The sequence below is a fragment of the Strix uralensis genome, chromosome 13, assembly GCF_047716275.1.
Source record: "Strix uralensis isolate ZFMK-TIS-50842 chromosome 13, bStrUra1, whole genome shotgun sequence".
NCBI lineage: Eukaryota > Metazoa > Chordata > Aves > Strigiformes > Strigidae > Strix > Strix uralensis.
This window is the reverse complement of record NC_133984.1, coordinates 22,567,284-22,584,314: the sequence shown is the minus strand read 5'-3', so window position 1 is coordinate 22,584,314 and position 17,031 is coordinate 22,567,284.

The window sequence follows — 17,031 nt, the reverse complement described above, 5'->3', positions numbered from 1 at the left end:
AAAGATTTCATGAAACAAGGCGTAAATTGAACAGATTAATTTCTGGGGCAGAACGTGAATAATAAGTAGCTTTTAAAGTGACTTAAAAGTAATTTAAAAATTATGTTCTGCAGAGCCTATTAGAAAAGGTTTTAGTGGAGACAGCTAGATTATCTCTAGTTTGAGACTCTGACACTATATCTTGGAAAGCTATAAATTCATGAGGCATATTTACTGTATCAGACCTACTTAGAATGAATCTGCCACCTGTCAGTAATGCCGGCTTCTCCAAGGCTCCATCAGCACAGGGGCAAGGAAAATCAGTGTCACTGTCCACTGTTCTTTCAGAGTAGTTGCAGATGCATCCTGGGACACAACTCCCACGGTTAGTTGTTCCTTAACTCAAATGTTCTGACATATATTCAGATGAATTGGAGTGAATAGGTCCACTAATCCAATGGAATAAGTCCACTGGAATACAGACATAAATTCTTCACTTTCTATTCTTCTTGAATTATCTAAGGTATCTAATCATAGGATTCCATTCATGGATAGTCCTTGCCAGACTCTGGCTCATACAAAAGAGAATACAAACAGAGACAAAATTTAGTACTTTTCAATTAATATTGTGTTGATTTTGCCTGCAAAACAAATGAACAAATTAATCTGGAATTTGTTAAGACATAACAGTATATGGAACAATAAAATGTCCATCTTCTAAAAGAACTGTGGTCCACCTTGTAGAAGGGAATCCTAACATGGTACTTTATTGTGTCAGTGGCTAACAGATGTAGTTTCCTTGTTAATCAGTACAATTATTTTCAGTATAAAAATGTACTGAACCCACTGGAAAAAAAATCTATCTAAGTTCCCATAAACCTCTTTTGACTGGATTCTGTTATCTTTCCAATATTTCAATAAGCACAAATATTAGCAAGGTGAATTTAGTAATGTCCCTCCTGCCAGCCCACTCTAATCAGTAGACAGAACTGATCAATTAACACATTAACCAGGAAAATTGTCTTTTGTAATGATGATATTTACCAACTTTCACTACAGCCTGTTAATAGTTCCTTGTCAGATACAAGAGTTTCTTTCATGATAATGGGTACCTAAGAAATTCTTGGGTGCCAATTCTTCAGTCTTCTCTGTGTAGGTAAGTGTAAGGGCAGAATCTCTTTTATTTGAGCCTTTTGAAAGAAGAAATTGCAGGATTGGCAATAACGTTGTATGCAGATTTTGTGCTCTCATAGCACAAGCCCTATGGTACTTTTAGATATAAGCAGAGGTATTCAGAACTCTCTTTCTTGTTGGCAGTTTCACCGCTGGCGTTTTAAAATACATTTTAAGAATGTTACTACTTTGACAAATCAGATATTTCAGATGATGTTTTAAAGCAGTGTTAGAAGGATTCTTCATAAAGAAAACTAGCAACAGAGTTTCTTGCCTACTTTTACATTCTGAAGTTTGCGATCAGTTATGGTATCTGAAAAGTTGTCTTCAAACCAGGACTGTTTGGGGGTTTCATTGATCAGAGGACTGAGTAACGTGTTTCACATTCATTATTGCCATCAAGAAAATGTTTTCTTGCAATATTTTACAACACAAAATTAAGTCAGGGACAGTTAACAGTGCCAAGTTTATTAGTTGACTATATGGAAAAACCAAAGTTACAGCTATGTCAGAATTGTTAATAGAGTTACATACACCTCCATGCATCTGGTGCAGGTAAAAACTGGCAGAATGAATAATTGAGATTTGTCTACCATAAAAGTTCAGTATGTTTAAATTGCTGACTCTTCATTTTCCTGCACAAATCACATTTCATCTTAGCTGATGTAATTTGTCATTAAAGAAAAAAGAAAAGAAACATGAAGAACAAAATAGACATGATATATATCTGCTATTCTAGGTCTGGCCCATTCAGAGCACTGAAAGAATTAGTATTGCTGTTTTGAGCAGAATGCCACCCTTGACTTTTTGAAAAAACGATAAAGATTAACAGAATCAGGGCCTCAGAAAAAATGCATTTGTAATATGTTGAACCACTTTTTGAATTATTTTTTTCTTAGTTACAGTATGAAACAGTACTAATCTTGTTTATTCTTATTGACTGCGGTTTATTTATGACTTAAATGCTTGGGTGCTGTTTATTTCCATCTGTCTGTAAGCACTTTGTACATCTTAAGCACTTAATACATCTTAAAATTTACATCCCTGCCTTTTCAAAGTATAAACCAGAAGAGGAGACTGTTCTCTGTGAATTTAACTAAGCCAGTAGTTCACACTGAATTAGTTCTTGAGCTGGCATTCATGGTTTTTTACATATATTCAACAGGGAACATTCTGAGGATGAATTTGTTGGAGAGTAATAAATGTGTTTATTTACTTGTTGCAATATGCCCTACTGACTCTGAAAGTCTTCTAAAACTTTGCATATCTTTATTTTTGTTATTGCTGAAATCCTAATAATTACTTTCATCAATTCTTAGAAGTTACAAGAACAGGGTCTATTTAAGAGTCTCGCTCACTGTGCTCTTTTAAACTGGGCACTTCAAAACTATTACTTGGCTTTGTTAAGCTTGGGGCTAGTTTTTTTTTCTTATTATTTCCATTACTCCTTATTTTTAAATAACTATTTCTACTACTTGCTAGTGTTACTGTCATGGATGGTTAAGTCACCCAAGTATGATTTTGCTCCTGGAAGAGCTTTCTGACATTTGCAGGTTGGAATGTTGAACTGGTTTTGATGCTGTGTGTGTTCTGAAAAGCAATCACAAGAAGAGTATTTGCCAAATGGTGTGCTGAAACCACAAATCTTAAAGCACCTTGTGTCCATGAGAACTTGCCAAAACCTTTCTGATTAATCTAATTTGCTGAAGCATTTTTTTCCCTGTTATTTCAGCAAATATTTACCTCCTTACAGAAATTCCTCTGATATTCTTGCATGGTTGTTTGGGATCACTATGAAAGTTTGAATCTATTTCCCTTTTTGTCTCTTTGCAAATGCTGCAGAGTAAGCAGGCACTTAGATATGTTCTGAGGTTTTGAGAGGTTTTCTCTGTTTCTGCAGGTTTTGTAAGGCTTGCTCTTCAGGTCATGTATAAACAGGTTTCAGGTTCAGTTTTGCACTAGCAGAGGAGCTGAATTCCTGATTCAGCATGGTTCCATACTCACTGAGTGGTGGTACCCTGAAAACTGATAATAAAGAGTTTCCATTTACAATAGTGGTACCTAGTAAGATGTTGTTAATTGTTGGTTTACATTTGCTTCTGAGAAAACTTGCTTATCTCCTGTTCTCACCTTAAAAAAGAACAATCTGGGTGATGAAATGAAATTACCTACCAACACCTAGCTCTTCCATGGAATAAGCTGATTAGCATTGTAATTGATTGCTTGAATTCTCTTGAACACTTTAGCATACTGAGGCACACATTCTGTACACAGTTTGGCACAGGTATGGGGTTAGCATTCTTACTAGTGTGTGAACTGTTTTCGGTTCTCTGGGTGTTGTATTTCCATTGCATAATGTGCCCCCACTACTGTGAGGGCTTAATTTCATAGTGATACTTCTCTGAAATACTTGTAACAGTGCATAAAGCATTGTTTATTAGTATCATGGTATCATGAGAATAATTGAATGAATAACATGGCAGTGTCTTTCTTACTCTCCTTTGGCACTACACATTCACAGGGAATTTTTGAAAATTGATTGTTATGAACCATGAGTGACATAACAGCCAGCCAAATTCCTTTTAATATTTCACTTTAGATTTTGGAAAACAAATAAAAACTCCATATTGTGACATAATCTACAGTAAGTATCAGAAGTCGTCCTTCAAAAAATCAAAAAAAATACCACCTTGGTTTTTTCCTACAAACCTTCAAAAAATAATTTTTTTAAGGGGAGAATAATTTTTAAAATCAGGACTTCCTGATTTGGCCAGACTATCTCAGAAGACCTCAGCATTGCAGTGCTCTTCTTTTATTAACAAAATCTGAACACTTATGAAAATCCTACTCTGAAATGGGCAAAGAGCTACTTCAGAATGTGACTCCACGTGTACGTCTGACATGAAAATCTACCTTTGATTCCACAGAACTATCCTATCTTTGAAGGTATTTTATTAAACTATACATATAATTACAACTATACATGCAACTAAAAGTCTTCAATAAGCATTCATTAATATTATTGCCTACTTTTGTATTGTCTTTCTCTGATAGCAGGAGAGATTCTTTATGTTGTTTTTATAATCTTTATGTTGTGTAGTCTTTCTTGCTGAAATAAAGGACAGCTGTGCATTTGATCTGTGTGGCATAGCTTCAGGATGTATAAAATAATGGGTATATGTATTATAGCATTACGAGAATAAAGCTAGTATTAGAGCTATGTGGATGCTGTTCGCTTACTCATTGAAAAAAATTTTTTTACAACTAACTTTGTGTCTGTGTGTGCATACATACAAATTCCCATGGCCTAATTACTGCCCAATTAAAAAGAATGGAATTTTGAGAGATTAAGCTCCTTGGTACAGTAGCCAGCATGTGAGATGTTGAGTGCTCTGACTACATTAATGGTAAGACCAATCTTTGAAATGAGATCACAGTCAAAAACATTAGTGCTTTGATATTTTTACTAGGTCGTTCAGTAGTTTGCAGGTTTCATCCCTAAAGTCATAAAATTCTTTTCTGAGTTTCTTCTTGCCAGGACATAGTTTTGTCTTAATTGCAGGCTGGGATCTCTACCCTCTTACTTTAACAGTTTCAATTGGGACATAACTTTGAGATTAATTTTATGTCAAGACTTTTAATCTTTTTCAATGTGGTCAGCCCCCAAGTAAAAAAGCCCAGTGCTGCTAAGTAGCAAAACATCACAATGAGAGAACAATTTCAGTATTTTGGGGTCTTTCAAAATATGTTTAACATGTATTGTGGAAAGATACTTCGCAGCACCTTCTCTGACTTTAGCAAATTATTAGTTACATCTTTGAAAGTGTTGGAGAGAGTTGTGGTACTGTGATGTTGTATGGTTTCTCAAAGACATACAAATGGCAGAACTCAGTTTCCATATTGCAACAGTTTTGCAGATGAGACTTTTCTTGTCTTTGTGCTGGATGCGTAAGTCATCCATGATGTAGATTCATGCTTTTTCTTAATCCATACAAAAAAGAAACACCAAGTTCTGTGGGCTAAGCACTAAAGAGGAAAGCCTCCCCAGACAATTCCCCAAGAATATTATAATTACCTGCAAACTGTAACAGCTCAGAGAGGGTGTCCCTTAGGTTTGAAATGGCTCATTTGGTAGTTTTCTAAGTCTTTATGTCCTAAGGAATTTGAAGAGTTCACAGACTTATAAACTGCCAGGATGCAACTGATGCCACAATTTTGTACAATTCATAGCAAGCCCATGCTTGGATACGGCAGCAAGTCAAAGAGATAGAAGAATCTGGTAGTGTTTATTATTTGTATTACAGGAGTGCCTAGAGGCTCTAATTGGGAATGGCAACCTTTCTGCAAGAGGCTGTGTATATCTACATGAAGCTAATCTCTGCTTGAAAAAGCATACAGTATGAGGCGATAAATAAAATAAAGAAAGGTAAATAGAGATTTAAAGGGTTAGGAACAGGGAAACAATAAGTACATGTGCTTGTATAGGAACTCTATGCAGTTACTGGTTTTTTTCCCCTAAAATCGTAATTATAGCAAAGCATTATGCTGTGGAAAAAAAAAAAAAAAAACTGTTTCTGAACCAACATGCTTGGAAGAAATAACTAAATTCCTCATTCTGCTGCAGTCTCCCTGTTAGACTTTGGAAGACAGAGAATTTGAATTGGAGTGGGAAGAAAATATATATAAATAAGCCATAAGAAGTAAAAATGACTTTCAGAATGTCATATTCTTCCAGAGTCAGATAGTAAAGAATTACAGAAATTTGATGTAGTTGCTTATGAGTAATGTCTATTTAATTTTAAATCAGTCTTCAATAGATGAATCAAAAAGAATGGTACACGATGGGATCAGAAAAACTGGATTTGAAAATGAAATTCCACATGCTGTGAGAGAAGTTATAGGCAAAAAAAAGAAATTAAAAATAACAATGACTATAAGACCAATAATATGACATTAATTAAAAGTGTGCTGAGTTAAAATTAAATTTATTCAATATGAATTTTCTGAGTTTATGCAATTCCCATTTTAAGAAAAAGAGTTCTGTACCTCCCATAATAATGATTTCTACAGACTGGAAGAAGAGTTCTCAAAATAAAATATATAGTGAGATCAGATGACAGGGTGAAGGGATAGAGAAATTGTCTCCTGAGACTAAAGCAGACAGAAAGTAGTCATTTACAGAGAAAGGGTGATATAATATATAATGAAAATCTGGTAGAATCAATAGGAATCTTTGATTTCAAAGCATGCTTTTATAATTGCTTTCATGGGGAGGTGAGTGTGTACATATGTATGAATGTATCGATCTATCTACACAGTATAGGTAAAATTAAAAAATATCACCCTAGTTGATAAAAATAACTGTTGGGAATATCTGCCAAGCAGACAAATGTTTCTGCTGAAGAGGCCAAAAATATTTCTCCACAACAGTTTCTGCTGGGAGGAATAATGAGGTATGGTATATAAACGGAAAATCATGGCACTCATGTCATAGAAACTTTATTCTTATTTCAAGGATGCCTAAGGAATTCCAAAGAGAAATATAACTTTGGAAACCCATGAAGAATGTTAGAAAAAAAAACCCCACAAACTTCATTGCACTCTGTAGCATAGAATTAAACACATGATTCTTGACATAGTTATGCCCATAGATGTGGGAAGCTGTCATTTCTACCATTGACTTCATAAAGTAGACCTTTGTGGAATAATGTAAGTGGTTTGCCCTTGTATCTGAGAGAGAGACCGAGGCTCTAGATGCCTAAAGTTTACACTTCCTTAATAATCAGAATAGATAACTAGTTGCATTTATGTGCAGCTGCCTGACTTTGAAAATCAGACCTCTTCAAAAAGCAATGCCATTCCTAAACCATCTAGCTGGTATTAGTGGAATGAAGGATGAATCAAAGTGGAAGTGTGTGGTTTTTAAGTCAAGTATGGTGATTTGCAGTTCACATTTTGCAACAGACTGGCACAAGGATTTTATCTTTACCTGCTACCCCGAGTCAGAATTTACATTATAATTTATTTACTACTTAGTTTAGGTACTGTGAAGTAAGAGCCCACGGTGAAATAATAATCATGCCTTGAACATGTATGGGTTTTTTCCCTCTTTAATAGTGAAGCAATACTCTTTTTAATATGTATTTTCCCAATAGCTTTACTCAAGGGATGCTACAGGTATTTCACCAAGCCAATAACAGTACTAAGAGGCTATTTCATAGACACTCCCTTCCTTGTCTCTTCTTCAGTCCCTAAGAACAGATAACCAGTCATGTGGTAGTACGGAATGGGAGTTTGTTACATATCCCCTTCCAGTGTCCTTCAAAGAGTATCATCCACTCCCAAGCTACTCCAGAATGAGTACAATTTATAAACTCATTGCTGCAACCTTAGACATTCAGTATAGTTTTGAGCAGTAAAAATTCAATGAGTTCACCTGAAATCTTCTGTTCTCATAGTAATGTGTGGAAAAATGTGTATTGCTGTGAAGGATTACCCCCCTGCACTTGTATTACCTTGTGGAGATGTATCATTGCTTACCTGAGGGATCAGGAAGCTCATGTTAGACTGTTGGATGGACTTTGGGGGTTTGTTTATTGATGGAAATTAATGCACAATAAGGTAATACACTGCAAATTCATACAATACTTTACTGTGTGCTATCTTCCAAACTGCAGAAAATCTTTGGATTCTATTTTGGTCCTAACTCACGAGGTTCAGAGATTAATTTTTCCCACCAATTGCACACGTGACCGATTTGATCTCTACTGAAGACAGCTGTCACACTCCTTTGGGTTTTGGCATGCAGATGTCATAGGTGATGGTATAGATCAATTTGGTACTTAGTCTGATCCAAGAATGAGTTTCTATCTGTGAGTGACCTCTGTGAGCCGAAACACTCTCTGATCATTTCCCCAAATTTCTCGGTTACTGTGACAGAGAATGACATTCTTATCTTCCCACGACTTGGCTTTTCAGTGTGGAGTTGGGTCATTTTTCCTTCTCTGGCTAGATTATGCTAATAAATTTTCTAAACATGGCCCTCACTGTGACCATCTGCACCCTGGAGGCACTCTGAGTTGTTGCACAATAGTGGTCTATTATGAAGAGGCTGCAGAAAAATCACATTGGAGTGTTTTGGCTAAAGCTGAAAACTAATGCTGGTTTCCTGGTTTATTTATGCTCTTTCATTTCAGGATGAGGATTAGTTTGCATTTGCCTCTTACTTCAGCTGTACATGCAGATAGTTTTCATAGCATATCGAACACACAGTGCAACAACTTGGTGTGTGTCTTACCCACAGCTTCACAGCAGTAGTAGCTCTTTTTGTGGGATCCCATCATTATTGTACTTCCATAAATATGTCAGCCACAACCATCATGGTCTGGTCAATGTTTCCTAAATTTCAAAGCAGAAAAAGGCGATTTTTGTGTAGTGGTTCTTTCCTTATGGGAATGTTGCAAATGGAAGTGAGGAGATGTCTGTCAATGTCTCTTGTACTAGCACACTGTTATACACAGAAGAACAGAGTGGAAACATTTGTTTGAACTTTCTTTGCCCCTGGCATTTGAGCAACAAGTGCCTGGTCCTCTCACATTACAAAGGGCAAGGCATCATACTCTGTGATGGTCCTCTGGGTAACAAAAAGTGAAATGACTCATCAGAAGGGTATACAAAATGCACTATGCCAGAGCTCAGAGAAATGAAAACATGATGATACTTTAGATACACATACACTACATAACATACCATTATCTAAACCACATAATAAAGGGTGAGGATATTACAACCTTCCTCTCCAGCCACAGTCTTCTACATCTCCAGTTAAATGAATAACCACTTGATTTGAAAGCCATTGGATTAGCCATTCAGATTATCCATTGCACTGAATGAAAACTACTGGCATTTAGACACATCTAGTAACAGGCAGTAGTACTACCTTAAGTTCTACCAAATACATTGCAGACATCATATATCATTAATAGCATTTCTTTCTATAATATTTCCCTTTTGAAGGATACTACATTGATGTACTGACTCTGTAAAACAGTTCTGGATATCAGAAATAAGAGTGACCCATTAGGTCATCTAAATCCACTACTCTGCTGATGCAGGTTTTGTACCAGGATCACTTCATACATCACCGAACTGCAGCCACTTTGGTGGTTGTTAGGCAATTAATCTGCCATACACCTGCCCATCATATCGCTTCTATAAAAGGGCAAATTGAAGTATGGGAAAAGCAGTATGCCCTTGAAAATTACCTTTAACCTTGACAGTCAGATAACCCACTAAGGGAAAACACTTTATAATTGCTTTCATACACTTTGCAAGAGCTGAGAATCTGGCCAAGAGAATTTAGGGGGTTATAGGATAATCAGAGGTCATTTATACTAGAAGAAAACAAAAAAGAAAGTTCTTCCTACAACATGAGTGTGTTTTGGCTTGTTCCCTTCTAGACTAACACATTCATTTTTGAGTCCAAAAAGGAATTGCTAAACTTGATACAAGCTGTTTAATGAACACACGCTGAAGTTATTAATTTCTGAATTATCTGTGTGCATTCACAATAGGCAACAGCAAAATTTGTTTGATAATATTTATATATATTGCAAAATATTATAAGAAATTATGGAATATTCTACAAATATCCATTATTATGAAACATTATTATAGGCAATATGAGGATTTTTCATTGAAACGGATTGAAACCTGGCTGAACAGCCAGGCCCAGAGCATGGTGATAAGTGGAACAAACTCTAGTTGGAGGTCAGTAACTAGCAGTGTAACCAGGGGTCAATATTGGGTTCAGTCCTGTTTAAAATCTTCATTAATAGTCTGGATGATGAAGCAGGGTGGGCCCTCACAAAGTTTGTAGATGACATAAAACTGGGAGGACTGGCTGATACACCAAAAGGTCATGCTGCCATCCAGAGAGACCTCAATCAACCTGAGAAATAAGCTGACAGGAACCTTGTGGAGTTCAACAAGGGGAAATGCAAAGTCCTACACCTAGGGAGGAACAATCCCATGTATCAATATGTGCTGGAGGCCACCCAGATGGAAGGCAGCTTTGCAGAAAAGGATCTGGGCGTCCTGGTGGGCATCAAGTTGAACATAAGCCACAATGTGCTCCTGACACAAAGAAGGCCAATTAGGAAAAGCACTGCCGGCAGATCAAGGGAGGTGATCCTTCTCCTTTATTCAGCACTGGTGAGGTCAGCCCTGGAGTACTGTGTCTAGTTCTGGGCTCCTTAGTACAAAAGAGACATGGACATAGTCTAACAAAGATTATTAAGGGACTGGAGTATCTCTCCTTTGAGGAAAACTCTTGAGAAATCTGGGACTGTTTAGCCTAGAGAAAAGGAAGCTCAAGAGAGATCTTATCAATGTATATAAGTATCTAAAAGGATGGTGCAAAGAGGATGGAGCCAGGCTCTCTTCAGTGGTGCCAAGTGACAAGACAAGAGGCCGTGGGCACAAACTGAAAAATAGGATGTTCCCTCAGGAAACACTTTTTTACTGTGAGGGTGACTGAGCCCTAGAACAGGTTGCCCAGAGAGGTTATGTAGCTTCACACCTTGGCAATATTCGAAAGCTGTCTGGATATAGTTCTGGGCAACCTGGTTTAGGTGGTCCTGTTTGAGCAGTGGGGGGTTGGACAAGATGACATCCAGAGGTCCCTTCCAACCTCAACCATTTCCTGTTTCTATGAACACCAAACGCTTGTTAAAGAGAGTCAAAGAGCTTAGTCAGAATCCCACAGCAGAGGATAGTGGAGAGCATACTGACCCAGGCGTCACTTAGAAGACTAATCTGCTTACTTCAGAAAAAGGCTGTGCCTCCTAAGTACAGACCATACAAAAATACTTCTGCATTTAAAAAACTCAGGGAATTGTATGCTTTTGCAAGACAGTGTGGCACTGAATCTTGTTTGTCCTCTCTCCCTGTTCCTTTTGCTTTCTTCACTACCTGATAGAGGAGTCAAGGTAGATACTACATGTGCTTACTCAAAAGCCTAAGCACTGCCATGAAACAAGGGTGCTGCAACTTTTTTCTCTTGCTTAGCTGTAGCACAGAAACCTTCAGCTTGTTAATGCTTTTGTGTAAATTCTAGCATACTATTATCAGATCTGCAGAAGTATGTGGACATAGTGAGACCAGACAAACCAAGCCAGAGAAAGCAAACATTTGATTGAATGAGGACTAGGACCTTCTGCTGTGATTTTCCTTCTTGGACATAGCAGTTGCTTATTTTTAAAACTAATTAGAGAAGAGATAACCAGAGCCATAGCATTGCACTGAATATAAGAAATAATGGTTCTTTGAATAAAAAATATACTATTGTATTTTTTATATGTAAATCTGTTTTACTGCCACACTCTTAAAAAAATAGTTCTTGAAATGGATAATTTTTTTCTATTTCACAGACTGTATGTTTGATTTTTTTTTATTTTAATGACAGAATATTAAAAGACTGTATATGGTATAATATTGTATAAAACTCTCAAGGGAATGTTTTTAATTTATGCAACACGCTTTTGATCTGCATGTCATCATTGTCCATTTGTCTGGGATTTCTAGACATCTGCAGTCCTCTCAGAACTAGCTGCTGCTCTGAGTACACTACTGATAATTCAGGAATCCGGGGAAATGACCAAAGGCTTCTAATTCCATCTGGCAACATTTCTGGACAGAAAAGTAGAGTGTGTTAGAAGCCCATATATATGGTAGACCTAATATTCCTAAATGAATTGTAGAAGAAGTTAAAGAAAAAGTGATTTTGGAGATTATTAGTCACTGTTCCTTAAAAATCTGCATTTTCTGTCAGGCCTTAAAAACCACATTTTTGAAAATTTGCTAGTGTAGATAACAGATGAAAACAGAACACAGGTTATTGTCTATCTAACTTGAACTTGCTCTTTACTAATACAATATGAATCCCAATGGGGAATTAAGAATGCATTTCATTAAAACATTATCACTTCAGAATTCTGAGATAAGATATTCTCTATTATTCAGTAATAGGAAACATAATCTCCATGCCATAATTTATTGATATATTTTCTTCACTTTAAAACCACGAATAAATCTTTTGCAATTTTGATGTTATTTACTGATAAATGCCAGGAACTTCTAAAAAATTATTTCTGATGAAGGAAGGTTTTCATGGGGAAGAAATTGTGTGGAAAACCAGTAGTATGTTAAGGGTGACATAACTTCATTTTTATTTTTTACATTTCTGTTTAATAATGGTGGTGATTTTGTTAAATTGTATACAAATACTGTCTAAAATGTTGCTCTAAAGTGACCAGATTAATCTCTTAATCTAACTTGTCTTAACTTGATATAATTGAATTTGTTATGTTATTTGCAAATAACATTCATCTTCAATCAGAATAGAATGAACGCTTCATGTCTGCTGAACGTGAAAACAAAAAATCAGGAAGACATTCTCATTTTAATGCAATAAAAGGCAGATGAATAGGCAGATTTGGGCAGGCTGTGGACCATTTTGCTGATACTGTTTTATAGATTAGGAGTAGAAACAAGTGGTTAAAACTGGCAACCACTGGAGTTCTGATAGGAAAGATGAGCAACAGAGGATCAGGAACTGGAGCCTCCTGAGCAATTTTCAGGGTAACATTTCTGTGGCATTTTCCTTGAGCAGGAACTTAAAATCAGTTCTTGAAGTGAGAGGAGTGGAAGAGAGGTTGTGAGCTTATGTCTGTTAAAGGTAGTTTTACAAAAAAAAAAAAAAACAAACATGGGAAGTCAATGGTAGCATTTCATTTCTATGAACAAGGTCTCTATTCCCTACTTTTCAGTGAGTTTGCTACTTAGGAGGACGTGAGATCCAGAAGGTGTCATCTCTCATAAAGATAAGGTAACCCTGACACATCTGATCTGTGGTGTTTTGGATATAGAATTCATAGTTAGGGCTTTTACATGCCTCCCTCCTCACAGTGCTTGCAGTTATTCGCTTATTGCAGGTCTCTGCACAAGCTTCTCAGTTCCTGAAGGTTTTGCAGACACACCCATTTCCCACTGAAATTTACACTACACTAATGTTCAGAATTTTATAAATGGAGGTGTGGAGCTGCTCTGCATCTTTGTCTTCCTCAAGTGTCAAACCCCATCTTGGTAACATAGTGTGGTGTCTTTCCAATGCTTTTCCATTACTCATTGTAGAAAAAACAAAAAAATTATGAATCCTTGACCCAGGTCCTCCCTCTCCCCTCCATTCTTATGTTTACCTCTAGCAATGAATTCCTAAATGTTTCCCTGATAGCAGTCCTAACTAATTAATGTATCTAGAGATCACGTTCTCTTCCTCAAATAATGTGAAAAGAGTTTTGACAGGAGACTTTCTATTCCTTAGATCATAATAACATTCTCACACAACTGCTTTTTGATGCCACAGTGAGAGTCATGAACTGTCAGTTAATAAATATGAATTAAATTAATGAATTCATATTGTCAGGAACAGTTGCAAGGGGCATGGGCAATAAGATCAGAAAAACTTATGGAAACCATGAGAAAAAGTGTTTTGAAATCAGACATAGATATAACTATGCCCACACTCCAGAGTTTATGGAAAAAACCTAATTCTGTATCTTGTGTTAGTGAAAACATTGACTCTGGTATCATGTTAGATAGAGTTGCTGGTAGTAAGAGTGGGTATGTCTCATGAAGACTCATCAGAATGCAAGAGGTAGTCACCACAAGATACATTGCAACTGTAGAAAATTTCAGTGATTTTAATGTTTTCCAGGTGTATTGCTCGGCTTAGACTCCTAGTTTTGAGGTATGTCAGTGCTTTGTGCCTCTTCATTTTCTACTGCAATCACATTTCAGGGAGATCTGATGTTGGTTCTTCTTGAGCTACACATAGCTTTTAAAGATCACATCACCTCTAGGTTAAATGGATTGTATTTCTCTATGCTTCTGACAACATATTATTTTTGCACTGAGAAGTACAAGCTGACACACTTGATCTAAACACAATGTAATCCTTTGATTTCATAAAACTTGAACTTTAGTAGAAGAAAGTACCAACATGATACCTTGTGGAATTGCGGTCAAGAGGGGAAATTGCAAAAAATAATTTTGTGTAGCTTGGGTCTTTGACTGATCATGGCAGTCCATTGTATAGTGTGCTGTTTGTCTTGACCTCATAGCACTCCTGATCTTCCATCAAGGCTGAAAACTTGCCTGTTTCCAGGTATACCATAATACTACATTTAGCAAGTTGGCTCCAAACCCAGGTGGGAGGTAGGAGTAGTTATGCATGAAATGGGAGGCTTCATGATATGGGAGCTTGTGTCAGGCTAATAGAGTGGTGGTGGAGCAACTGCACTAAAACTCACACAGCAACAAAAAGGAATTAGTTAGCATCTAAAAAATGCTGCATGTCCAAAATAGCACCTCATATAAGTGCAGTTTTATAAGTATGGCTGGAGAAACTCCCCTAACACAGCAGTATTAAAACAGCTATAATTGAACCAGTCAGAGAAATCTGAATAGAAAACAAGAGTTTGGGCTTCTCCATCTGTTGACTTTTGTGTTTCCAGTCTCTAACCTGTACTCTGTGTCCCTTAGCTGAATAGACCTTCTGATGAGTTCAATACAAAAATAAGATCAATGACCATAGCACCTGTCCCTTAGAATATTGTGTTTGCCATGCTTTAAGATGGAAATGTATTTTAGGTGTTGTTTTTGCACCTGAACCGAGTGCTGGATTTCATCATAACTGAAATACAGTTCTCTTTGACTCTTGGTTTGAATTCTGCTGCTAGTACTTCCCATGGAGGAAATTGAACTGTGATCACTAGATCTAATCACTTTTAAACTCTGGGTTTAAAAATTCAAGTCTATGTAGGGCTCCCAATCTTTCTCCACGTTATTGTATTTAATATGTCCTTTCTCTTTTTATTTTTTTTTTCCTCCCTTTCCTGATTTCATTAGTGTGGCAGTAGTCATAGTGCTTTTTGTTAATACTGTGTAGGGTTAGAGACTGTGCACTTTCTGAAAGAGAAGGAAATTCTCCATAACTGAGCCCTGCCTCTCTTAACAAGGTGCTCTTAGGGCACCTTTTCCACAGATGCAGAAAGGTGCTTGGCTTTTATAGACTCATCTGAGGAGACTTAGAGAATCAATAAGATTCTTCAAGGCCAGTCTGAAAGAGTGCACAGAGGAAAAAGCTTGTCAACCACCACAGAAAGGTGGACAGGGAATACTAGAGTATGAAAATAGATTTTGATGGGCCTAAGAAAGATCAGGGGCTCATAAATTTTAAGGATTCTGGGTGAGGTTTTGCTGTCTCCTGAAGATCAAAGCGAAGCAGACGAATACATGAAAGGTTGTCTCAGGCCTTTCCAGAGGATGCCACGAAACAGCACCTATTTACTTCTACCAAAAACCATCAAAACAAATGTGGTTGGTACTTGTCACTGAGCTAACCCCAGAATCACTGATGTGATGAGTCCACAGCAGAATGAGCAAATTTTCAGAGTTTGTAAATAGCGTGTGACCAGTTAATAATGAAAATATTTGTTAATATAAAGAACAAAAAACCCCACTCTGAATAACTTATTATTGTTTTCCTTATTCACTTGTCTTATTCAATAAGGCCTTGCTTGCTATTTCCATATTATGATATTTGAGTGACTGGAACAGGAGCATAAACATATTAATGGAATGGCAAGATATGGAAAATAACACAGTGAGAGCATGGTGACAGATTATTGTCAGTTTAAAGTGATCTGGACAAGTAGTATTTTTTTATAGTTGCTCTATAATATTCTGATGTCCCATTCTGTGCTTAAGTACAAACTTATGTCAAGCCTACACAATGTCCTACTGAACTCAGTTTGTTATGGTCAGGCTCATGAATTGCAAGTGTTATGGAATTTTATACTGTTGTTGTGACTTCTGCAGTGAGATAAGAGTGCAAGCATGATTCCTGGGAGCTGGAATCTGCAAGAGAACAGATAGCATTGTGATTTTTCCCCAAAAGCGTTGATTACAGATGTCTTCAGTCACATCTGCCCGAATTTCACAGGAAGAATTGTCCTAATATAAGTGCCCTTCGTGATGTGCTGTGATGTCTTCCCTGGGAAGTATATTTGGTGATTGTACCACATGCCTCTTTCCCTCTTTATCTGTAATGAATCAATAATCCAGCAGGATGCTAGTGGCCATCCTACTGGTCTGAATGTCATCTCTCAAGTGAGATACGAATTCTGGATTACTTAAAGAATTTGTATCCCCTTTTGTAAAAGAGGGAGAGCTGAATGTATGGTTCTAGGTAATCATATTCCGTCTTCCAAATTTTCATGCTCTTCCCTTCTTACTTAAACTTCACAGGGTATTGAGATTTTTTGCTAAACTCTTCTGATTTTTGTTACAGATATGGCAAAGCAGCTGCAGTGCTGCTTTCTGTAGGCAAGTGCATTTCATTAGTAACAGAATGACCCAAATAGATCCACTAGCTGTCACACAAGAGACTGAAGTTTCTTTCACTAGTGATTAAGAAGCTCTGCGTGCACCTTCATCTAAGACTTATAGTCTTTTAATCTAAAGAGTTTAAAAATATATTCCACAAAAACGTGTTCTTTAATAACAGGTTTATAACAACCTGTAGAAAATGTGAGATCTTTAAGCAATCACTGAAACTTTTATAACTTACAAAAATTATTTTACAAATTAAAAACACAGAACATTCTCCTTCCACTTTTGTTGTTTGACAGTGCTGAAAATCAATTGCTTTCAATAATTTCTAATTTACACTTAAAAGCCATTAAACCTCCCTTGTGATTCAAAACATTTTTTCCAAAAAATGTTACCTCGTAGGATGTTATAAATGTGTTGTCTCTA